This window comes from Rhamphochromis sp. 'chilingali' (assembly GCF_963969265.1).
Source record: "Rhamphochromis sp. 'chilingali' genome assembly, chromosome: 20".
Lineage (NCBI taxonomy): Eukaryota > Metazoa > Chordata > Actinopteri > Cichliformes > Cichlidae > Rhamphochromis > Rhamphochromis sp. 'chilingali'.
In genome coordinates this window covers 30420333-30446887 of record NC_137947.1, presented here as the reverse complement: position 1 = coordinate 30446887, position 26555 = coordinate 30420333, and the positions used below count along the sequence as shown (strand labels likewise).

Below are 26555 nucleotides of genomic sequence, written 5' to 3'. Positions count from 1 at the left end.
TTAAAAATAAAATAAAGATGTGCATTGAATTTAAAAACAGCAGAACACACGGAGTATCTATGTGTGTGATATTAATTATTTGATTTAACTTTTGGAGCCTGAAACCATAATTAATGTAATAATATTAGATTATAATACTTCTTGCACACATTGTTTACCTGAGTGTACTACAATGATTTTGGTGACAGTTTGAATCTATTCAGTACATTGTTCAGAGTTCATGTACATTCATTGGAGGATGTTCATATTAGTTGTAATGAGCCCATAACATAGCTCCCATTAATTCTCGGTTCTTTGGAAGATTTATTTTATGACTTTGTGTCAAAAAAATAACTGGGGAGGACAACGAGCCTCCTCTCCAGTCAGTCTGTCGTCCTGTGGATGAATTCCAACTCCACTTAGACGACTGTTGGCTCCTGCTGCCCTGGTTCCTCTCTGTAACTTCAGGGAACTCTATGGAACCACCTGCTGCTGCTTCTGGTTAGAAAACTGTTTCAGAGCCAGCTGGAATTCAAGCTGGTGGAGTTGGAGTATGGCCGATTAGCTCTTCTCTTTAGGGATGTAGCTGGATAACAATATGGGAACGTGCTGATGGGGAAAACTCAGAATGGGAAGGGCTGGGACAAGGAGACTAGCTGCATCCAAAATGAATTAAAATGAAATTCAGTTCAGTTTTCACCAAATAAAAACTGTTGGCACTTTACATTGTAAGATACAGACCCTACAACAATACAGAGAACAACCCAACAGTCATATGACCCCCTAAGAACAAGCACTTTGGAGACAGTGGGAAGGAAAAACTCCCTTTTAAGAGGATGAAACCTCTGGCAGAACCAGTCTCAGGGAGGCGTGGCCATCTGCTACAACCAATGGGGGTGAGGGGAGTAAGACGGGGACAAAGACACGCTGTGGAAGAGAGCCAGTGCTTAATAATAACTCATGACTGAATGCAGAGTTGTGCATAAACACTGTATATATTTATCATATGTGCAGTATTTTTATGTTTAAATTAATTGTTAGTATTTTTTGAGTACCAATAATAGACCTGGGCAGCCTGCCCAAGAAAAATCTATGTGCGGTGAACCCTGAATGACTTTATTGTTGTAGAGCCTGTTTATTTATGTTACTGGTGTCGCGGCGGTGCTCAATGATAATACGCTGACTTTGTGTTTGCACTCATTTTAGGATAAATGTAACAGATTCAGGCAGCACGGTGGCACGGTGGTTAGCACCGTTGCCGCACAGCAAGAAGGTCCTGAGTTCAATTCCACCATCAGGCCGGGGTCTTTCTGTGTGGAGTTTGCATGTTCTCCCCGTGTTTGCGTGGGTTCCCTCCGGGTACTCCGGCTTCCTCCCACCGTCCAAAGACATGCAGCTTGTGGGGATAGGTTAATTGGATAATCCAAATTGCCACTAGGTGTGAATGAATGTGAGTGTGAATGGTTGTCTGTCCCTGTGTGTTGGCCCTGCGACAGACTGGCGACCTGTCCAGGGTGTACCCCGCCTTTCGCCCTATGACAGCTGGGATAGGCTCCTGCGACCCTGATAAGCGGAAGCGAATGGATGGATGGATGTAACAGATTCAAAGCATCTCTGACTGAGACTTACCCTTTGTTAGCCTTGTGTAATGACTTTACTTCATGACTTTCAGTGTCATAGCAGAATCTAATTTACAGGAAGGCTGGCTGTGTTATACTCTATATGATTTAGCAAATCTGGGGGTCAGGCCTTTGACCTGCATTTACAAAGATGCCCATAATGAATAACTATAGAAGCTGTAAAAAACTTCACTGCACAGTCAAAACACTGACCTCATGAAACATTCATGCCGCACAGATTCAGTTTCTCTCTTAGATTTATTTTTATTTCAGCGCTATCATCGTGCAGAAAATGAGAAAGTTTGTTTTCATGATTTATGATGATGAAAGCCATATAGGAAAGTGAAGTCAACTGAAATTTGAAGGTTAAAGGTTGGACTCCTTATATTGGCATTTGCTGGCTAAAAATGGCATCACTTATGTAATAGTTCTGGACTTGGGATAACATCATTTGTTCCTGCTTTTTGTGTGCTTCCGGCAAACATCTCCATAAACACATTTTGAGGATGGCTTTCAAAACACTTTTTTTCCAGGGGGTAAAAGGCATTAATTAAAAAGTTTCTCCTGGTTTTGGTCTATTGGAGGTGAAAACTGTACTGCTCATTATCTCAACTACTCTTGAACCCAGCTGGAACCTTGTAATTACAATACTATGCTCCCTCATCATTTCCTTTATTTGCTGCTGTCAGGGAGCCAGAACGGTATAAACACTAAGCAAGTAATTGAGACAAACATGAATGAGCGCACCAGCCCAGAAAAGGTTTGAACAAAAATCATATGCATGCATACATGTGATTCAGAGATAAGGCAAGACCCAGAAAGAGAATGAAACCTCCTTTCATCCCCACCAGACATGTTGTATCAGATACAGACTTATTATATGGCTCTCTTTCTGTTCCCCAGTGTACCGAGCACGGGGCCGGTGCTGCTCAGAGATGTGATGCTCCACCTCGGTGCCTCACAGATCCATAACAAAGCCTCGGTGAAATAAAAACCCAGCATTAGGATTTTTTTTTTTCTCTCCAGTTTTTGCTCAACAAATTACCAAAGATATTCAGAGCCTACCTGGACCACTAATGGCTGCAAATGAGTGTTTTTATTACAGACATTCAGAAATCATAAAAGGAAGATGGATTTGGCTCTCGAGTCACATCGCAGCCCCTCCAACATCATCATGTATCTGCCTGATGGGTCTCAGTCCTGAGGCTGAGAACCTGCTCAGGATCTTCCCTCTGTCTTTGACTCTTAGTAGCTCTCTAAGCAAAAGGCGTTTATCAAAGTGTCATGGCGGTCTCCAGAGGCACATTTCAAAAGCCTCCCCCTTTCTTATTCCTTTTTCTCTGTCTGCATTCAGAATTCATTTGTTAATGTAAATTTTAAGGTGGATTTGGACTGAATACATGCAGAACAAATGAGGTCCTGTCATCTGGCTAATATGAGTCAGGCTGTGTGGTGGTGCCGTATGTAAATGACAATGTCTCTACATCAATTTTATTAAGAATATTACCTCTTGTGTAATCTCACCGGGTGAATAATGATTCAATTCAGGCACAGTTCTGTTCTGTATTCAATATAAAAGAATAAGAACATATTTAAAACTTCTCCACAGCTTAAAACTGTGTGGAAGGTTTTACATGTCATCAATCAGAGCGACATGCCTTCACTGTGAGAAAAGTCTAAATAGGTTTAGTCTCAATTTAATGTTTTATCACATGACAGGTTTAACACAAAAGGATGTTTGGCATCTAAATAACCCCGCCTGTAACTGTCCCCGAAAGTTGGGTGATTGTACGATTGCATCGTTCTTGTTTGTTTTATTTATTTTGCTCATTTATGAGACTCTCATTAAGGAATCACTGTTGTATGTAATTAAGGTGGAGTTATCTTCATGTACGATGAATGAGTGCGATTCAGCTGAAACCTGGCATTGTGCTGTTCCCATATCTGAGTAATCTCAGAGTGATCCCAGATTTAAGGCTAGGTAAGTTAAGCATGTGTGGCTTGTTTAAAAAGGGTATGTTTTAGTTTCCGCTGTGCTTATGCAGAGATAACATGCTCGCTCTACTCTTTGTTCATCTTTCCGTGTGTTTATCCTGTTTTCAATCCGGATGCGCTGCTTTTTGTGCCATTCTGCACTTCTTTCACTCTTGGCTATATCCTGGGATGACATCTGTCTGTCACGTCTTCCTTCATTCTGTCAAGCCATCATCACTTGACCTCCCACTTTGTCATTTGCCTCGTGGACCGAGTCGTGAGGCTGCCTTGACCCCCATCGATTGTTCCGTCCTGTGAATCTGATGTTTTCCTGTGTTCAAGATGACCACATGACCACAGATGGCACACATGTGAGGCACGTGCCTAGGAAAATGATGACATTTAATGTTTCTAAGCTATGCTGGACTGGTGATGATGAAACCTAGCCACAGACTGCTGGTGGATCTATGTACTAACTACTCTTACTATTATAATAATACATTTAATGATCTTCCAGCTTTTGAAGTGGCGATGATTCTGATATTATACTTATAGTTGGTCAGACTCAAGTCTTTGTTGGAACAAAAGCCAAAGTTTCCCATTGTTACTTTAAAAGAACAAAAAACTTGGAGAAATTCTTTAGGACAGATTGTACCAGAAAGCTGTGATTTCTCCCCCCCCCATTTGATTTATGGCTGAGGCTCTTGCATGGAAGCTTGGTGAAACCTCTGCCTTGAGGACCCTTGAATTAACTATCCTCCTAACCCGTCCGTAACAATCTGTGCCCTAAAGCAGTTGTTCAAAGGAGATTGCTGGAGGGTAGACAGCCTTTGCACACAAGCTTTGAGGGGAGCAGCTAAGTCCCCCTCACTGCTTCTAGGCGTGAATAATATTGTGAGTAAAATTTGGTTTAATGTTCAATAAGGTGGACTCTTATTAATATTAGAGGAACAACAGAATTGCAACTGGGGCAGAAAATAATAAACATGTAAGCATAAAGTTTCATAGAGGGCGGATGACATATTTGATGACATTTGAAAGTTTTTTTTCTTTCAGACAGTCGTACGTTAATATAACCAGACTTGGCTAGACTTCTGACTGACTTTCTATAATAAACCCAAAACCACACAGAATTTGAAATCAACAACTTACTTATTTGAATTCCAGTCATTGTCCAATATTAAGGAATTGCATTCAAAATCATGTCCCTTATTCATGTAGGGCTATCCTGCACTTGAAACAAAACTTATAATGTCATTGGATCGCTTTAACCGATTAGAAAAGGGGGAGTTGTGTTGACCACAACTGCCACACGGATAATCTACCTAACAACATTCACCCCTAAGGGTCGTTGGAAACTCTGTGGGTTAAATCTGAGTGAAGGATGTTGGGCGCTGCCCCCGTGGAGTCGCATTCAGTAGTCTCTCACATTCAAAGTTGTGATTGATATTGCTGAAGCACAGTCTGACTTGTACTCACCGGAGGGGTTGAAAGGCTACAGTGCAAAAGGATGTAATTCAACTTGAGTTTCAGTCCCCACGGATGTTCCCGTCCTTTGTGCTTTCAGAGGGAGATAAGAGGAAGCAGGGCAAAGATGAGGGGCAAAATGAATGGACTGAAGGGATGTGACTTGACTCCAGTTTATTGAATTCACACTTAACGTTGTTCGGCGAGGAAGAGCAGAACTGACGTTTGACCGCTAGGCCTTGTATCACACACCAGACAGGAGAAGAAAGTTGTCGACCCAAGATGGGCTCGGTTATTGATTTTTCTGAGGAGGTTATTTCAGCACTGCAACCGAGATTTCCTGTCGACTGAGAGGCTGAGATATGAAGCCATTTTTTGGCGTGTTGGTCAAAATCTGGATGAAGTATACTGACCTTGTGGACATTAGCTTCCGTTTGCTTTCTGCTCTTACGAGAGGAGAACCTCTCTTTAGCTTACATGGTAGATTCAAGATTCAAAATCTTCTTTTTGTCACGTGCATAGTTATACAAGTCATGCAGTGAAATGTGTCCTGTTACGCTCCACGACTGGGCAAAAAGAGAGAGAAAACATTATATACAGTAAGTAAGTAAATATATACAAAGTGGACATTATGTGCAGTAAGTGAGTGAATTATATACATTAAGTAAATAAAATAAAACAATCTGGAAATTTACAGTTACAAAATTTGGTGATGTACATTGTGTGAGTGGGGAGTTAAAGTGACTTGAACTGCAGTGAAGCCAGAAGGATCAGGCATAATATGAGAATTTGATAACAATGAGTCCTATCTCAGTCACTCATGGTTGATGGGGGGGCGAGAGTGCACACCCCTGTGGCACTCCCGTGTCGATGATGATGCTGTCGGGAAATTCACCTACCCACCCTCACGCCTGAGTTCTGTCAGTGAGGAAGTCCAACACCCATGCACACAGACAGCTGTTGAGTCTCAGATCCCTCAGCTTCAGTCTGCCGGGCACTATTGTGTTAAACGCTGAACTGTAATCAACAAACAGCATTCTCACATAGTTACCCTGTTTCTTGTCCACGTGGTTGAGGGTGTTGTGCAGGACGTGGGCGATGGCATCCTCTGTGGATCTGTTGGGTTGGTAGGTGAACTGGAGCGGATCTGTGGTGTCTGGGATGGAAGAAGAGATGATGTTTTTCAGCAGCCTCTCGAACACCTTCATTACCACCGAAGTCAGTGCAACTGGCTGGTAGTCATTCAGGCATGACGGCTTGTTGTTCTTGGGCACAGGGATGATGGTGGATCTCTTGCATGATCTCTTAGCAAGGGACTCGTTGAAAATGGAAGTGAGCACACCTGCTAGCTGGTTAGCACAGCAACGCAGCAGATGGCTGGCGGTGCCGCCTGGTCCTGCCGCTTTCCTTGTGCTCAGTCTCCTCAGTGCCGCTTGGACGTCGTGCTCTGCGATGCTGTTCACCAGTACCTCTCTGATGATGTCACCGTCCTCAGTTGCCAGGCGGTTGTTAGCATTAACCGCCTGGCTAATCTTAAAGCGGGCGTAGTACATGTTCAACTCATTGGTGAAAGCAGATTCTGCGTTGATCGTTGCAGTGTCTCTGGCTTTATGATCCATGATTGTCCGTAGTCAGTGTCACATGCTCTGTGTGTCGCCCTGGCGGAAGCGAGACTCCACACGCTCCCGATGCTGGTGTTTGGCATGGTAGAAGATAATGATGGGGGCTCATGGTTGCGTTTTGAGTTGCCTTTCTAACTAACATTTTTTGTGCACATCTACTGAAGCCAAATCCATTAAGGCAAATTTAGATCTTATCTGTGAAAATCTAACTAGTGCTTCTGAGATACACCCAATATCACAAACATACAAAACTTCCATGGGTCATTGTTCCCCCCTTCTTTTTAAAAATACTTTAATATTTATTTCTTGACTCGGTCACAATTAACCGATTTTGCCATGTTACCATTTCTAAGTGGTTAGCCTTAACCGTTTCCATCTCGTGTTTCCTTACTGAGTCTGATGCATTGGCCCTCAACATCATTCAGGCTCTGTAGAAAAGTCTCTTCTCTCGCACGTAGGCATGCTCTATCTTCACTGTTGTAGTCTGCAGCTACCAGTGCTAGACCTTGTTTTATGAGCTAACAAGGGTTGCAAAGGATAACTAAGGACTATTAGTAGCAACTGCAGTCCACAACGATGGAGCCTCCTTCTGAATGTTCTTATGGTGGTCATTGTGACATCACACATTCATTTGTAGAGTCAGAACTTTACTGTCACTGTTTTGTTTGTTTTGACCATACACTATCAGCTAAGTATAGCAAGGCTGCTTAGCAGAGTGTGGGAATGTAAAATGCTTTTTAGATGGTCTGTATGAATGGCAACGTCACAGCTACATGATGTGTACGTTATGTTGATGATGATGTTATTTGTAAACACATTTTGCTAAACAACGAGTGCAGCGACACTCTGGGGCCACTTTTGGTCCCATATCTGTAAAAGTGTTCATCAAACAGTGATGCTAATAGTGACCAGTACACTCACTGATTACCTTATCTTTTACAGTGATTACGTACAGTGAAACAGGAAAAGAACAATATGATAAATTAGCATGCCTGTGTTTTTGTGTTGGACAGGCATGGTAAATGAAAAATGGAATGTAGTTAATCTCATCTCATTAAACAACATTGTATTCACAACAGAACACGGAAAACATCTCAAGTTTTTAAACTGAGCAATTGTAACATTTTAAGAAAAATTCTGAATTAGTTGGCGGCAGCAAAGTTGGGAGGGGACCAACAAAAGGCTGGAAAAGTAACAGTACTAAAAAGAAACAGCTGGAGGAACATTTTTGCAGGTAATTACATGTAGGTTAATTAGCAATAGGTCAGCAACATTATTAGCTATAAAAAAAATTAAAAAAACAATATTTTAATAGGCAGTTTCTCAGAAGTAAAACCATACCATGTGATGATGTTCCTCAACATAAAATTGCAAAGACTTTGAATATCTCATCATCTTTGGTACGTAATATCATCAAAAGAATCTGGGACAATTAAAAATATCAGTACTGAATGACCTTTGGGCACTCAAGCCCTGTCATGAAATCAATGCATGGCTTATAGCAGACTTCCAGAAATCCCTGCCTGCAAACACAGTTCTCTGTGCCGTCCACAAATACAGGATAAAGCTCTGTGACCTGTGTCTGCTTGACCCTCTGCCAACTTCTTTGAGATGTGTCGCTGTTGCCAAATTCCTGACGTAATTTTATTTTTCTTAAAATTGTACATTTTCTGTTGCAACACGTTCATATTTTTTATGTTACGTTGTGAATAAGATATGAGTTTACAGAATGACTGAGTCTCAGTTTACAGTTTCATTTCATATAATGTAATCTCAAAATCAAATCACTTTTATTGTCACATCACATGTGCAGGTACATTGGTACAGTACATGCGAGTGAAATTCTTGTGTGCGAGCTTCACAAGCAACAGAGGTGTGCAAAATTACAATAACATAAAACAAGCAAAATATAAGAAATCTGAGAGCAATGAATATATGTACAATATAAGAGTCATATTTTACAAATTAAAATAAAATATACAGAGGTTTGTAGTTGGATATTGTGCAAAGCAAGTGGCATTTATATACAGTATGTAGTGCATAATGTTGAAGTTCCAGTAGTGAAGCTGAGGTGTCTATGAAGTGTTCAGCAGTCTGATGGCCTGATGGAAGAAGCTGTCTCTCAGTCTCCTGGTTCGGGACCGGATGCTGCAGAACCTCCTTCCTGATGGAAGTAGTCTGAACAGTTTATGGCTGGGGTGACTGGAGTCCTTGATGATCGTGGCTCAAGAGTTGGGAGGTCGCCTTGTAATCAGAAGGTTGCCGGTTCGAGCCCCGGCTTGGACAGTCTCGGTCGTTGTGTCCTTGGGCAAGACACTTCACCCGTTGCCTACTGGTGGTGGTCAGAGGGCCCGGTGGCGCTAGTGTCCGGCAGCCTCGCCTCTGTCAGTGCACCCCAGGGTGGCTGTGGCTACAATGTAGCTGCCATCACCAATGTGTGTGTGGATGGGTGGATGACTGGATATGTAAAGCGCTTTGGGGTCCTTAGGGACTAGTAAAGTGCTATATAAATACAGGCCGTTTACCATCCTTCCTGCTTTCCTCAGGCAGCGCTTCCTGTAGATGTCTTGGAGGGAGGGAAGCTCACCTCCAATTATCCGTTCAGAGCACCGCACTACTCGCTGGAGAGCTTTGCGGTTGTAGGCGGTGCTGTTGCCGTACCAGGTGGTGATGCATCCAGTGAGGATGCTCTCAATGGCACAGCGATAGAAGGTCCTGAGGATGCGGGGGCTCATGCCGAATCTTTTCAGTCTCCTGAGAAAGAAGAACTGTTTTGTTCATGTGTACTGACCACGTAAGATCCTCAGCCAGATGTACACCAAGGAACCGGAAGCTGCTCACTCTCTCCACAGCAGCACCGTTGATGGTGATGGGGGTGTGTACTTCTCTGCACCTCCGGAAGTCCACTATCAGCTCCTTTGTCTTTGCGACGTTGAGGGTGAGATGGTTGTCTGGACACCAGTGGGTCAGGGCGCTGACGCCATCTAATCTCTGTACTATTTTTAGGCCTCCCTTGTTAAAGCACATTCTGTGCTCCTACTTGGGTTGATAATTACAACATAGCCCTGAAATAACTTCATTCTCGAGAAAGAAAATGGTCTGTATCTCACAGCAGTAGTTTTCCTTGCAGTGCACAACAAAGCCAAATGATTAATTAGTGGTAAGGTGATTAATTAGACGTTAGATCAAGTAAACAGCAGGGAATGCAGTGTGAGTGCTTACCCACAGCTCCTTTAAATGTAGGACATTCTTCTTTCCATTATGTACAATGTATGTAAGCACACCAGTCTTGTTCTTATCCACTGATGTCATGATGCATAATTCATGCTTTATGCTCTTGCGACTGTGCATGTAGCTGCGTGTACACATATTTGGTTCGTATGAAGACATCTAACTGACTGTGAGTGAGTGACATATATCTGTGCACTACTGATGAGCACTACTTAAGAGACTTTGTAGATACTAATTCAGCCGTTCCTTTTATATGTGTAGATTAATAAGTTGCTGGGTTAGTTAAGATAGCTGAGGTTTACATACAGTATGATTGACTTATCACAGAGCACAAAAAAAACCCACCTCTTCTGGGCCACAAAGCAACAAATTACACCCACTGACTCAGAGGCAGGACTACAAAGAGGTGGGGAAAAAGCAGTAATTACTCAGAGGGGTAAAATAGTGCTGATTTTTTGCCTTTAAGCCTCGTCAAATTACTCATAAGGAAGTCTCTGTTCTTATATGACATTAACCCATTCTGTTTCCAAATACATAATGTTGGTGTTAGCACCAATTTGAATGTAGCGTGCTTCATACTTAATTCAATACTTTATTTGTTGCAGGAAGCACTGTGGGCATAGACTGTGGTCCAGTACAATAAACTGTTGGTGAAGTAAAACTTCCTCAACAAAAATGACAAAGTTAGAGACGGCTGCTCATCCTGACAGGAGGAACACAGGAAAAATTTAGACACTCAAAAAGTGTCTTGGGGGTTTGGGGGATTACACAATGGAAAAAGCAACATTATTTAATTCTTTTTTTAAAGAACGTCATAATCCAACATGGCATTTACACAATCCTCTTTCCAAGACTTTTAAACAGTTTTGAGTTGTTTAAAGTCACTTGTATTCTTTTCTGCAGTAAGCGGTGACAATCTGCAGCGAAGTTGTTGAAGAGAGAGCAGAAACGCAGACACGTGAAGATGGAGCTTGATCTTAATAAAAGGTGAGCCGTTTATTAAAGGCTGAATGAAAACCAGCCAAGAATACTGTGATGGACCGAGCAGTAAAGGAAAGTCCAACACAGGTTAAACTCCAATTTTACATTTTTTAATTCAACCCAAAAAGCAAATTTGGTTAAATTATACAGAAAATCAAAATCTTGGGCTCATAAAAGGGGTCAAAGTAAAGGAACTCAAAAGCTGGCAACAAACAAACTGACCTAAATGAGACACAGGGGAAACTTAAATAGTGGCCGATCCACCCACAAAAGCACAAAAAGGGATAAAACACACACAAACTTAACTGAAAGTAACATAATAAAATTTCACTCCGTGATCCAGAGCTGTGGTATGACCCAATTTGAAGGTCCAAATAGGCTTGCTCCGCCCCTTTTCCACCTCCAGTGTAAACTAAAATGTGCGCACTTATTTTATTATGTGATTGTATAAGTCAATAAGTTCTAAACCAAAACCAATTCTGTATTACTCTGTAAATTAAATTCCGTATTTAAAGAAAGAAAAGTGTAGTGTTATGTGTAAGTCTATTGTAGCTCTGTGATGTTTGGTAGATATTACCCAATATGTGTGCCTGTAATTGCAGCCATCACGCATACAAAACAAGAGGCAAAAGGTGATGAAGGCGTATGCTAACCAAACCTAACAACCTGGAACATGGAGGGAGATGAGCTGACGTTCCAGCAAGGGACAATGGGGAACTGACATAACACATATACACATGAGGTGATTAGGAAATGTGGAGATGCATGGGAACACAGGAGGGACAAATCAAGACAAGACAGGGGAAGCAAAACTGAACAGAATGCACATGAGACGAGAGACTGACAAAATAAAACAGGAAGTACACGACGAGACATGATTGGGGAAACGGGCAAATAAGCATGGAGACGAGACTTCACAGGGAGACCGAAATTACTAACACAGGAAATTAGACACAAGAGAACGGGCAACACAGGGAGGACTGATGAGAGAAACTTAAAGGCTACATAACAAATTTAGGCTACGTTCACACTGCAGGCGAAAGCGCATCAAATCTGACTTTTTTGACCCTATGCAACCATCTATACAATCATGGTGTGACAGTGTGAACGGCACAAATCCGATATTTTCAAATACGATCTGGGTCACTTTTGTATGTGGTACTGAATCCGATACATATCCGATGTTTTAGAAAGCGACTGCTGTTTGATGGTCATGTTGCATTAAATCCGTCTTTTACGTCACTGACACAAGACGGACGCCAATTATCAGCGCCGGAGAAGACATCGTGAACGCTTCCTGGCTATCCAGTGTAGATGTCAGTGAAACTCTTGGGAAGACAACGTTGGAGAAACGTGAACATTTTATCTGCAGCTATCCTTTGAAGCAGCGCTCCTCTAAAACAGCAATAAGGATCATTATTAGGCCAAATGTAAATAACAAAATAACTTTATAACTTAAAGCAAAATTGGGAAACAAGTCTTTATATTAAGGCCATCAGTCAAACAATACTGTTTGTTCTGGGTCTAAACAGAGCGCGTTGTGTGTGACGTCCTCTTTTGCGCATGCGGCCGCTTTGAGCGTTCACACTAGAGCACGTTTGCTGTCGCATTTTATTTGTAGTGTGAACAAGCAGACAAAACAATCGGATTTGATCAAAAAATCTGAATTTATCATTAAGACCTGCAGTGTGAACGTAGCCTAGGACCTGAGGATGCAAACACCAGAGTGAGTACAAAGGATGAAACAATGAATAACTGGAACCTAACTAACTTCATGGCCCCTACTCAAAACTCGAAACACCGGGTCAAAACCCAGAACCATGACATAAACAGCCGGTAGAGGTTCAAAATCAGCCGTTATTTCCTTTCTCGATTCAGGACACCACATCAAATAAAAAACGTTGTAGTCTGGCCTGCTCTAAAGCTCACTATGTGTTCTGGCAAGAATTGAGGATGAATGAAAAAGGAGCTCGAGCTAAGACTTGGTGGGGGAAACAAACAAACAAAGCCTGGGAGTAAATTCAAATTAAATGATATTAAGTATAAAATATTTGATATTAAACAGCCAAACCTACTATTTTCCCCAAAGAGAAGATGATGATGTTCCCTTTTTCTCATCCTGTTGTTGTCACAAGGGCCAATTCTATGAATAATATTTACTTTAAAAGAATTCCTTCTGCACTGATGGATGTAATCCATCACTTTAAGGGAGGAGACTGAGGAGACGGGCAATTCTTCCTTGTGTATGGTTAAATTTATAATCCCTGCGGCTGCAGTAAAGTTGAAGCACTCTGTGTCAAGAAAGGTTCTTCATAGCAGAAAAACAGCGCAGAGTAGTGGACTGATAATAAACAGTAAATATAAAACTATAAATATATAAAAGTTTTAAGCAATCAAGTTTGAAATCACAGCTGAGTGAAAATACACACCTTTCACTGTGTTAGACACACAGGTTAATGTTGCTAAGCTTCATTTTATTAAAGCTATTCAATAAACTGTAAAAATCCAAAAAAGTTACAAAGTACCCACGTACACATTTTGAACAAAATTATGATTTCCTGCTAAAAGCACAAATGTAATTAGTAAATCAGTAAAAGTAACTGTACCCTTTCCCACTCATCGGTACCCAATCGAGAAAATGGTTTTAAGCTAGCCAAAAAAACTTTCACCAGACTGGCACCATCAAACTCCTGGGCCAAAGCTGCAAAGGCTGATGCCAGCGGCTGCAGTAGAGGTGAGAGCAAGACATGCACCAGTAAATTTTGTCTGCGACATTTTAAAACGAATCGGTTCTCAAACCTGTCAAAATCTGGGCGTGTGATCGAAAGGCGCACGCAGCAGCTCCGCTGAAGTTTAACGTTTGGCCTCTTTGATATGAGAAACACGACTAGTCAAGATTACCTTTATTTTTTGATCACATGAAGTTACTGTACATGAAAGATTGCTGACAAAGCTGCACTTAAAGGAAATGCTTATATTGAACAAAAACAAACTTTGTGGCTTTTATTGGATAAATGCTGAGATTTTTTTTAATATAATGAAAAAAATCAATGTAATTGTAATATTTGCATAAATAAGTCGTTTAGTTTCACTCCTTGTTTCCTTTATGATTATAAAATTATTTACATCATTTATTTTCTGTTATTATGTTGTAGGTGTTTCATTCTAAGTGCACCCGAGCCGTTAAACACACCCGCCTTTGCCACCCTGCACATTTGTATTGAGGACGTTGTGCTCGTTCCTTGAACTCTGGGGCGAGAGGCCTAATTTCCAGTGATTTTAACCTTTAGGCCTCCCTGCTTCCTTACAACTCGCACCAATCAGTGGATGTAACCTAATTTTCTCTCCTTTGATATATTATAACAGTACACCAATTAAGTCAAAGTTGTTTATTAGAGGCCACTGAACTTACTCTTTGATGAAAAATGTACTCGGCATAAATAATTTCAGCTCTTGCTGAGTAGTCACAATGGTTTCATTGACTTTGTACTTCCCTCGAAGCCTCATCCTCGTCCTGCTTCTGTTGGATCTTTTACAAACCCAGTTTTATTCTTACAAGGTGTCAGAGAGAGTGGGGAAAGCAATTTCTTAACTTTTTTTTCTAAGGTGCCCTTTTGCTAAGTGTTTTTTAACTGTGATTTAGCTGAAGGGGTTCATAGGTTTGAAAAGTCATCTCAACATTAACAGCCATTTTTATGGCGGCAACGGCCTGAATTTACAGTCCAAAGTGGAATACAGCGAACATTAAGCTGGATATATGAGAAAGCTTTACACCTTTTCATTAGATTCAGTGTTCTGGCCAAAATAGACTTTATATATATATTTAATCCAGGCAGTTTTAGAATTTATATACAAACACAGGCAAAGCAGCAGGAAGATGGCACACTTTTTAAGATGTCGAGAACATGACTGTTTGTTTTGACTCATTGCTTTAAACCCCCATTTTTTTAAAACAGTGAAGCAGCAGTGGTATTTGTCGCTTTGAGAAAAGGAGTCTGCAGGCAAGCAACGCAGCTACGAAGCATTCAGAGTATTTGCGATCTGACTTCTCTGATTCAGTGATGTGTGGCAGCGCCTGTAAACCTCTAACGAATGTCTCTGTTTCATTAAGCTACACTAGTAAATGCTACTGTTTCCATGTTAACACCCTTTAGTGCAACACACAGTTGCTTTGCAGTAGTGATTAACTGAATAAGCAGCTACAGCTGAGAGGCTGCACGTGCTCCACGTGCTGCATTTCTTTAGTGCTGCTGACGGTCAAAGCCAGAGACGGGGCAGTGGTCTGACGCAGGATATTTACTGTCTGTGTTTGTGTGTTGCACTTAAAAGACATAAATCTTACTTTGATTTTCCACATATGTCCCGTGCTTTAGCGTCTCGGTTCCTTTAGTAATGGTGGTCATTTGTGGTAATTGTCAGTTGACTGATCTTCCAGAGATAAAAGTTCCAGTTCAAGATCATTATTTTAAATAGCCAGAGCTAGTTGATAAAAAAAAGTTTTGTAAATGGGTCAGAAGTCATTCATTTCACTCATTTCATGCATTTATTTCATGTATCCATTTCCTCCTGAGCTACGTAGTTACAAGTATGAGGAAGATTTCAAGAGAGAGACACCAGTTATTTTTTCCCTCTTTCAGAGCACTGACTCACAGCTGACCTCGCTTGCATTACGTACGGTAATGACTCATTTAGTCCACCTTAGCGGACTGATATTAGATGAACAGGTACAGTAAAATGTGAAATCATAGAACTTTCCTCTATATTTACACCTTTGTAGCTTTAAGCTGTCTTTGTAATCATGCATTAATAAAACATCTGTTTCTTTTCTTCCACCTTTCCATTAGTATTAGCCTCCTTTGGATTGACTAAGAAAGTGAGTATTTACTGGGACAAATCTGGGAAAAGTGAGTGAACCTCTGTGCTTGTCTGACTTCTTGTCTTGTGTTCCAGTTAAGATGAGATTGGAGACTGGGTCATAAAGAGACTTAACCCTACAGTCTTTACTGGGAAAGTCAAGAGAAGGAAAGCTTAATGGGAACCATGCCTCAATCACAACGACATTTGAAACAAATATTTCTAATGTCCTGGATTTTTATGAAGCCACAAAAACCTTTCTAGGAAGTTCAGCACTGTTGCTACTTTAAAATGGAGATCAAACCAAACACTTAAAAAGCTCAGCAGAAGCTAGCTCACACAATACTATAAAATGTATGCGTCTCGATGGCCCTGACCCAACCGCGATGCTGTGGCGTGACCTGAAGAGAGCGGTTGCCCTAGTTTTCTTTTGTCTGTTTTCTTGCAGTCAGTTGTCTGTCATGGTGCCAAATATGCTTAGAGCAGGAGACCAGAGCTCAGGCTTACAGAGCGATTATTTATCTGCAGTAAAACAGTGCGTTTAAGGTGGAAATGCTTTATTTCTGTCTCCTAACCAGAAGTGAAGTTACAAACCATATTTGTTCATAAAATGAAAGCAGGTCTTAGAACTTCTCCACCATGAAGGCACAAAAATTAGTCCTTTTTTTGGGCCATAGTTGGTCTTTATTCAGCAACACCTCCTGCAGCCTCCTGTGCAGCAGTGACAAATACATGGTGGGCTGACATTTGGGAATTTTATTTGTTCAGCATTTATTTACACTTACACAGATGACTTTAAGGAGTCTTCATATGTCTGTGGATTTAATAAAGTGCTAAAATAACTGCCATGAAATTTTTTTAAGTGCAGTGGAGGAGAAGAATGTGCAGGACTGGATGCCATCGTGCAGCATGTGGTGATCGGGTGGGTTGTCCCTGCTGCTTTAGTAGGCATCGGTATGAGAGTGACTGTGACATCCCTGCTGCAGAGGCCACCTGCCCCACGAAAACACCCCGAGGCCCAGAGAGGACACGTTGTCACAAGTCTGGATGATGTGAGGGATGGCACGAGTCCTGCAGCTCTGCGATTCCCAGTGTTTCCCCCCCAACGAACAGTCTCATACTCTGAAACCCTGAAGAGTAATGGATGAGACATTCGGTGTCATTATGTTCCACTTTTCAAGCAGATGAACAAAGAAGCAGCAGCAGCTGCCAACAGGAAAGCACTAAAAATAATTAGCTTTCACATTCTGTGCAATTCAGGATGAAATAAGCAGTTTCTTCCTCAGTAAATAAGATGGAAGGGGTGTAGCACTGCCTTCCTCTAATGAGTTTGCTGACTAATCAGATCATAGTTGTTTTGTTTTGTTTCAATCACGGCCTGAAACTGACAGTTGCACCACAATAACCTTCATTAAATATGTAACTTTTTATGGTTTTTAAAAACGAAATCCTCTGTCATGATAGCATTCATCTGAAGAGGAAGGTAAAAAACTCCAGTGAATTATCACTGAGAAAAATCCTGCCCTACAAGTACTTTAGTGAAAGAGTTGCTATGGTGACAGGAATACTTTCTCCTTCAGTTTGGCTTCTGAGCTGATAAACTTCACAAGGACACTCAATGACATGGTGTCATTGACGTGAAGCAGCGCTTACACTGAACATGATGAAGGTTTGGAGAACTGCTTCGTTTTTTTGGATCGATAAACACTTTTTAATGAGGTCAAAGTTTTAACAGTTCATAGAAATTACCTACATTTGAGTTTCATTTAAACGTCCTAAAAGAAAGGAACACTTTGCATGGCTCTGCCTTCAGTCTCGGTCCTGTCTAACTCATTATTCCAGCCCAAATTACAATTATTATTGAGATTATACACAATGGTTCAAATAATTATACAACATTATAAATCCACAATGAAACATAGAAACTCTTCTACTGAGAATAGAACCTTATGCAACTCACTGACTCACTGTGAGTCACCAGCCAAACTTATTTTACCAGAGCAGAACTTCTCGTTAGGATTTAACTAAAGTTTGTTGGTGTAATACGTTGGTCTGTGATTAACGGTGGGCGAAACAACGTCACGGATTGTGCATTGTGGGTGCAACTGATAATCGACAACTAAGCACATATATTATACTTATCGAAGGCCTAATTTATGGTAGGGATGATGGGAATACATCATTGCCTCTACTCTGAATACCTAAGACTCTTTCATTCTTTCTACCATCTCTCCTCCAGTGTCCAGTCTTATAAAGAAGCTTTAGTTTTTTTCTAGCTTTGGACATTTATGAATCATTATTGTTAGAAATGAATAATACCCATAGGTTCTTGTACACATATCATAAGTGGAACCAATCTGCAGCTCAGCCTTCTCTCCTTATGCACCTCTGAACCCCTGCAGCTGTTTAATATTGCTTCGTTAGTGTCTCATCTTAAAGTCCACTTGCACCTCTGCGATGAACCAAAAGCACGTCTAAATAGCAAATGTCAGCTTCTATATCCAACTGACCTGATTTTCACTCCAAAGGTGATCACTGGGACTATAAGCAGGAAACCAAATAGCAGATTTCAGTAGAAAAGTCAAAAGTGTTGAAGCCAGTGGTGCATTGGGAGCATGCAACGCTGGCAGACAGTGCAGGGGTTATAAGGCAATCTTTGTCTCTCTAATCCAGACTAAGGCTTAACCCCAACACACTCTTTTTAAATGGCAGCTAAAACTAAACATTAAGCTAAAGGCACCAAATTTGGCCTAGATGTGCCCACGCTCATTTTGGTGACTCGATGGGTTAGGGTCTTGGTGTTTCGTGTGATTACTTTGTGGTTATCGTGGTTAAGACTATACTGTCCTGCATGTATCGTGCACAGGGATACAGCACAATCACCAAAATACACTTTGCTTATTATCTGTCGTACTCACCAGCTTCTTACAGCCTTGTCCTCTCTCCTCAAATGAAAATGAAGTTTTTTTTGGAGACAGGGGGCTCACGTCACAGATTCAGGAGTCATTGTGCTCACAACTAAAACTTCATCCAAAACTAAAAATGGTACAAACAACCAGAAGAGGACAAGGTTGCATAGTTTAAGGTATAAAGGGGTATAAATGTTTGGTTTTTGGTGTTGGACAGAGTACAAGCAGCCCAGACAAAGGTCAGTGCCCACAGGTGAATGTGAGGATTTGAACCATCTGAGTGAAAAGTCAAAGCTAAGAAAATTAATTTACATAATGTACAGGAAGTAGAATTACAGGAGATGAATAGTTGTGGGTGACAATGATCCCTGTGCCGCCTGCCAAAGCTGTGTGCATACCACTGCAAATCAAATTTCGTCTCTTTTAGTTTATCTTATTATATTTGGACACCTTTTAAAAGGATCAGCATATTCTCTGCCTCACGAATAGTTCACTAATTGCCCCCGGGAAAAGTTCTGTACCACTCACCTTCTTCCTCTAACGATTTTAACCTTTTCCAAGACTACCAATGTTGTACTGTGGCTATAAATTTACGTGAAATCTGCCATTTGGTGGCAGCTTTGATCCTAAGTGTCTCCATCAAGTAGCATGAATGCAGTTTTAATATTCGTGCCACTGTTTAAGTGGAACTTAGTAACCGCGAAAGTGTGCAAAACTCTGAATATGATCCTGCACTTTTCAATCATGTCAGATGAAATGAATTCTGTTGGATCAGGTATGAAAAATCGAAAGAAAGTTGAAATTGGAAGCCTTAAATTACTTCCTCACTTCACATTCCATCCATTATTTGCAACTGACCTTAAAAGGGGGACACTTTGTAGAAAAGTAGCAGAAAAGTGGGTTTTAACTCAAAATCTGAAGGTCTATCGTCAGCTGTACGACACGGTGCCGCTGTGCCCCTCCTGCGTTATGTTTCCCTTGAGTTTCGAGCTGTAAATCTTGCAGCCTGAGCAGACAGAACCTGACCTGAGATGTACTGTATTCTTTTTCTCAAGAACACTGTCGCTGCTTCATTTCATGCTGGATGATATCTTGCTCAAGGACACTCTGGCAATTACACAATCTGTCTGCGTTTAAGTCTGCGAAGGTCTTTCTAACCAACTAATCATTTTTAATCCACGTTTCCCTGAAATTAACTCACTGGGGACACAATAAAAACACCTTATAGATCATAAAAGTCTCCACGGTATTGGCCTTTTTAGAAATCATCTTGATAATGGATCTCGAGCACAGCCTTTTCAGATTAGGATGTGCACACAAACGCACACACTCCATCTGTAAACGGTTACCTCGGGGACTGACAAAGTGAAAACTGCACAAGAAGCTGGAGTGAGCTCAGAGCAGTTTGTTAGGATTATGTAAGATAAAGCTACTGGAAAATATCAATAGACCAGATTAGTTGATTAGTTGTCATCCCTGAGGGGAAAGTGGGCTGCAGCAGCATCTGTAGGTGGTAAAAGGATAAATCGGAGGCACGGGAATAGGTGAAGGGCAAATGAGGTTTTTGTAACATCAAAAGAAATTTTGCACTGAAAAGTAGATGTATGTAAATAAGCACGCGTGGTCAAACAGTCATATCAATCAAATCAAATCAGCAGAGCAGAACATCAGCATTATGAAACGAGGCTCTACGGGGGAGGAAGCTCGGGCACTAAAGAGGTTTCGAGCTTGGCAGATTGAGTTAGAAAACTGTAGCACTGATCTTTTCATAGCACGCAGCTGATTCATCCCACAAAGCAACAGGATGCAAACTTTTAATTTATTAAAACAACTCTTAAATGAATCTGTGCTTTCTGACAGCTCCCATTTTCAAGATTTCAATCTTTCAAGTAGGCAATGCTACATTCAGATTATTCAGATTATGCTCTTTTATACAACTCATTAATCGCTCTGCCCAAGTCTGATTGTTTCCAAGTAAAACCTAACAAGCTACAGAAGAGCGCTGGAGTTGCACACATGTTAAAGATGCAGCACCACAAACTTCTAATTTTCATTTTTTCTATGATGACGCAGCTTTTCATGCGCATTATGAAAGATGGAGGTCATGTGATTGTTTTGGTTCGTTTGTTTGTTTGTTAGCAGAATTACTCATAAAGTCATGGGCAGATTTGCATGAACAGTCAGAGTTCATGCTCAGCCCAGCTCAGAGTGGTTGGCTTTTCGAGTCAGCTGTGGTCTGCATGCACAAGTGTTTGAAACTATTCTTTATGATTATGAGTTTTAAACATAAATTTGCAAACATTGTGACTAATTCCGATACCCTGTGCACACAGGGATGCACTTCATGAATGGTGAGGTCTCAGATGCTTTTGTTCTAATATTTAACACACATTTTTTATTAACTGCAGATGTTTATTGGTTCTAAATATAAACTAAAGGTTTACTTGCTTTCCCCTGTTCTCAAACTCCAAGGCACCAGGAGATTTAAATAACATATACTGGCTGTTAAATCCAATCACAGTGACAAATATTCTGCATTTAACTCCGTTTCTCACGTCAGCCATGGTGAACGTCAGGTGGATGAGGTCAGACATCATTCTCGTGAAGCACACAGCAGGAGGACGTTTGTCTCAGCTCTGTTCTCTCTGGCGTCACGACACCTCTGCACTGGCAATAACCGTGATACTAAACAAAATGAAAGATGATGACTTCCGGTTGTAGTTACAGACTGTCTTTGCAGTTTATTGTGGCTTTCTTTTGTCTCAGTTACAGCTTCACTGCAGCCACAGCTTATCTGCACATTTTATGGATCACTAAAGCAAGATGTCAGCCGCTAACAGCGTTCGTTGTTCTGTCCCCGCACCAACTGGGTCCAGAGTCACCATGGGCCTCTTGGCTGCATTTCTGATCAGCGCTCTCCTTGTTCGGCCTGTGAGTTTAGGTGGACGGCCTTGTCTTGGTAGGTTTACAGTTGTGCCATACTCCTTCCATTTCTGAATGATCGCTTGAACAGTGCTCCGTGGGATGTTCAAGGCTTGGGAAATCTTTGTGTAGCCTAAGCCTGCTTTAAATGTCTCAATAACTTTATCCCTGACCTGTCTGGTGTGTTCTTTGGACTTCATGGTGTTGTTGCTCCCAATGTTCTCGTAGACAACCTCTGAGGCCGTCACAGAGCAGCTGTATTTGTACTGACATTAGATCACACACAAGGGGGCCGAATACTTTTGCAAGCCACTGTAGTTAGGGCTGGATCAGGTGGATCAGTTATGCTGCAATAGACGTAGGCTGCCGGGGATTCCCATGATGCATTGAGTTTTTCCTTTTCAATCACCTTTCTCACTCAACATGTGTTAACAGACCTCTCTGCATTGAATCATATCTGTTATTAATCTCTGTCTCTCTTCCACAGCATGTCTTTATCCTGTTTTTCATCTCTTTTTTCTCTCTCTTTCCTTCCCACTGTAGCCAAAGTACTTGCTCATAGGGGGTCATATGATTGTTGGGTTTTTTATCTGTTGTATTGAGGAGACAGTATTTGTGATTTGGTGCTATATAAATAAAATTGAATTGAATTGTTTTATATTGCGTGAGTGAAATGTGGACCGAATGAGATGAGATCAAACTGCCTGGGCAGAATATTTCACTGCTCTGCTTTCAAAACGTCTTGAGTCGCTTTCATATAATCCAGCCAACTTTGTTGCGTTTGACTGAATCTGAGTCTCCCAACTGTAGAATCAATTTAAGTGTTAAAGATAATGAGAGACCCGCACTAAGCCATAAATCTGTTTCATTTTAAATAACAAAAAAAGAATAGACTGAAAGTCTATTGGTTGTACACTTAATTTTGTTTTCCAAATTAAAATGGGGCTCGGCGCCAATATTGAACCCTTTGCAGCAAATCCACCTCAGTTATCAGCACCAGCTTCTTTCATTTTATAGATTAGCTCAAAAACTGAGCAAAAATTGCAAACTATACTTCAACCTTTTATTTCTCCTTGACTTGTTAATTGTCATTCTCTCCTGGTAGGACTTGCTTAGTCAGTTTTATCTTGTCGGCAGCTTGATCAAAGTGTAGGAGTGAAGCTCGGTACAAAAAAGAGGGACCATATCTGTCCTGTCCTGGCTTATCTTCCTGGATTACCCAAGACACGTAGCTAAAACCTAAATGTTTTTGTTTTGCATCAGCACCAGGTTATATCTGTGGACTGCTCATTTGATAGCCCAAATAGAGACCTCTCAGATCTGCTGACCAGTGACTGCTTCACTGTGCCCAGTTTAAATGCCACCAGACTGTTGCAGCCTGCAGCCCTGCTGTGCGTGTTTATCTGAGCATGTTGACCTATTTCCATCTCATGATTATGGTTTGTATCTGTGTGTCCTGCTGCCTCAGCTGCATGCTTCTAAATGTAATATGTGCTCTTCATCATTGAACAGATTGCCGTCCTGCTCTTTATGCCAGTAATAATATAGTTTGGTTCCATGCATAGCGTGGACTGTCACAGTCTAATGCTATTGAACCTGCATTTAACACCTATTAATTCCCACCAGCCGCCTGGAGTGTTCAGAGTCAGTAAAAGGAAAGAAAGAACAGGTCAGGCCCAGAGATCAAATGAAAATTGCTGTGATTGAGTGCACTGAATTACATTAACATTTATTTTTTTCAGCTAAGGACTTTTGTTGAGCGTGTTCAGAACCTCACATTACTCAGAAGGACCTACTTGGAGTTCAGATGACAAAAAGAAGCAGTATTTTTTAGCTTTGTGGTTGGATGGAAACAGTCAACTTTCCTGGGGGAAAACTAGCTGGAGGCAGACGGGGATGAAGCTTGACCTAGTGTAAAGGGAAATCACGCATAAAGATGTTACTTGCCTCATTAGATCATGCAACATCAAGTGGAAAAGGGTGAAACTGTTCACACAGTAGGTCAACACATGTTCTCAACTCACTGAATTTGCTGATGAAATAAAATCTGAGCAGTTTCGTGGGACCCTGCAGTCACAGAGGGGCTCAGGGACATGGACACTTTGAAATCTTGGTTTTGTTCTTTTCCAAATCGCACCACAAAATATAACTACACTGAAAGAGAAGTATTAGTGCCATGGTTGAAACAAAACTGTGTTGACTGTTGATAGAACAGCATTCCTGGAGCAGCCATGCTCTCCTGGACGTCATTTCTAGCTGATATTATTTATTCATTTAAAATAAAATCAGCATTTCTAAAAATTCAGGTGTCAGTCTTCACTTTGAAAAACAGTTATTACATAAATTAGAAATGTGCAGAATAGGTCCAAATTTAAATACTAAGGATTAAGATTTAGAACATGAAGAGTCTCTAAAATAAGAACAGGAGCTCTTTGAGGTAATTTCCAAAAATAGCCATTAAGTGGCTGAGCTGAAATAAACTCTAATGCAAGAGCAAATTCTGTTTGGTGCCTTTTTTTAGGATCAACCCAAACCTCAACGTGATTGAGGACCAAATGTTTCGTATCTTTATGTATCAGAAGTTGGAGCCTGGGAGAAACTGAAGGTGGAGAGACCATGTCCACCAGTATGACCATCCTGTGCACAATAATTATTGGTGCTGCCAAAAAGACTTGTTTTGGGGGAAGAACATTGTTGTTTCCATCCACGATGATTTATTTGGCAGTACAGCTTTGTTCTGTGGACAGGCACTGATGTCAGCTTTAATATCAGTTCAATGCAGTTTTTCTATACACCAAATCACAACAGCAGTTGCCTCAAGGAGCTTTATATTATAAAGTAAAGACTACAGACTGAGCGGCTGCAGCTAGTCTTTTGTTGAGGTAACATAAACTTTGGATGCAAAGATTTGAACATTTCAGAGACCTGCATAGAGGATATCCTTCATGGCCTTGAAAGATGCACAACACGTTTATTCCATCATTTGGGGCAACCTTCCAAGTGAACATGGGGATTCACATTTGGAAATGATTTGATTGTGCGCTTGTCTTTCTGAAGTATACTGCAATTTGTGCAACAGCTGGCATCCGTCTGGCTTGGGTAAACAACCAGAGCTGTATGTTTTACCAAAAGCTAAACTTAGCTTGACCAGAGGCCTGAGGATGGCCTTTAGTTCCAAACGACGGCCATGTTGATATGTTTCCAAAAATATGTTTCGTGTTCTGACCACTGACATTTAATTTAAAGTTAAAGTTTAGAGCTTCAGTAATGGCTGCAAACTTGTATGAGTTTGTGACGTCTGCAGACAGTTTTGTGTTGGTGTTTCTGTGTCCTTTAACATTTCCCCTAGTCATTGACCTTTCGCTTCACCATTATACTTTTGTTCTGCTTCCTGGAGTATTATGAAAACGTTTTATGGGTGAAAGCAGATGGGGAACAGAGGTCGTATGAAATGAAACAACAGTGACTGCCCTTAAGTATTGTGGTCATGATCACGCAAAGGTAGCTGAGGGCTTGCAGCCAGAAATGCGCAGGTAGCGTTTTGGATGTAGATGATGGAAGTCATTTAAATCTAACGCAAATGTGATCTCTGATAACGTTTCATAGTGATTTTCACACTGAGAAGAGCCCTGAGCAACTCTGACAACTTTTTCAGGTTTTTCACCTCCCTACAAGTCTGAGGACTAATTCATAAATCCTTGAAGAACACTCACTGTGTGGCATCGGCGGAGCGGGGGAGGGTGGTGGGGGTGTCTTACTGGGCTTAAGCCCAGGTTGTTGTTTCAGAAGCCCGGGGTCTTTTGGAGTGTAATTTGCTGCAGACAGAGGAGAGCTTAAGTTTGACCAGGTAGCAAAGCAAATCATTCGTACTGTACAAATAATGTAAATATGACGGTGCATCACAAAAGATTGATATCAAACTGATCACTTGACTCATATTACGTTACTTGCTCTTCGAGTGAATCAACAAATGGTGAAATGAAAAGCTGAACAACAACAATGCTGTTTCTTTAGAGAGTCTTAGCTCACATGTGTGTTTACTTCATATTTTCAGTTGTTTCCCTCCACGGCTAAACAAACTCTATAAATCAGTTTCAGTTATGTACTGATGAACACAACAATGGACATAAGGAGCTTCTTTCAAAGAAAAAACTCAGGTAGATGTTATTTTATATATTATGCTTTGTATGATGTTCAGTATATTTCTATGCAAAACAAGAGGAATTTCTACACAGCAGTATATTCACAGTTAAAACCAGATATTTACACACACTTTAGAATTGTGGACCTCCATAAGTGAGGCTCAATTCTGAATACAATTCAGGTGTCATTTGCAATTAAGGAATACATACAATATAAAAGCAAACTAACCAAACTCCTGCTTTTAGAGCGGCGGTTACATTTGTTGATAATCAATTAATTGAGTGTATTTGAGGTGTAGCAGTAAGGGATGTGTTATTGTGCTATTTTTCACGGCTGTGTTGAGCAGTATCTTAATGCTGTCTGGAGAAATATGTGAAGAGTAAAGAGTTTCAGAATGAGTACTACTGTAAACCATCCATCCATCCATCTTCATCCGCTTTATCTGAGGCTGGGTCGCGGGGGCAGCAGCCTAAACAAAGAGGCCCAGACCTCCCTCTCCCCAGCCACCTCCTCCAGCTTATCCAGGGGAACACCAAGGCGTTCCCAGGCCAGCCGAGAGATATAATCTCTCCAGCGTGTCCTGGGTCTGCCCCGGGGCCTCCTCCCGGTGGGACATGCCTGGAACACCTCACCCAGGAGGCGCCCAGGAGGCACCTGTCAGATGCCCGAACCACCTCAGCTGGCTCCTTTCGATGTGGAGCAGCAGCGGCTCTACTCTGAGCCCCTCCCGGATGGCCGAACTTCTCACCCTATCTCTAAGGGAGAGGCCAGCCACCCTTCGGAGGAAGCTCATTTCTGCCGCTTGTATCCGCGATCTCGTTCTTTCAGGTCACTACCCACAGCTCGTGGCCATA

General features: G+C 41.3%; 1 long non-coding RNA gene across 1 annotated transcript in view; it reads left to right on the top strand.

Annotated features, from left to right (window-relative positions):
* The window catches only part of LOC308388125, a 28194-nt gene extending 5969 nt beyond the window's left edge, over positions 1-22225 (top strand). Inside the window, exons 3-5 of the long non-coding RNA XR_013970058.1 lie at positions 10796-10879; positions 15511-15597; positions 15718-22225. This is a non-coding gene — a long non-coding RNA (uncharacterized lncRNA). The remainder of the gene's footprint in view (positions 1-10795; positions 10880-15510; positions 15598-15717) is intronic.
* Positions 22226-26555: the final 4330 nt, after the last annotated feature.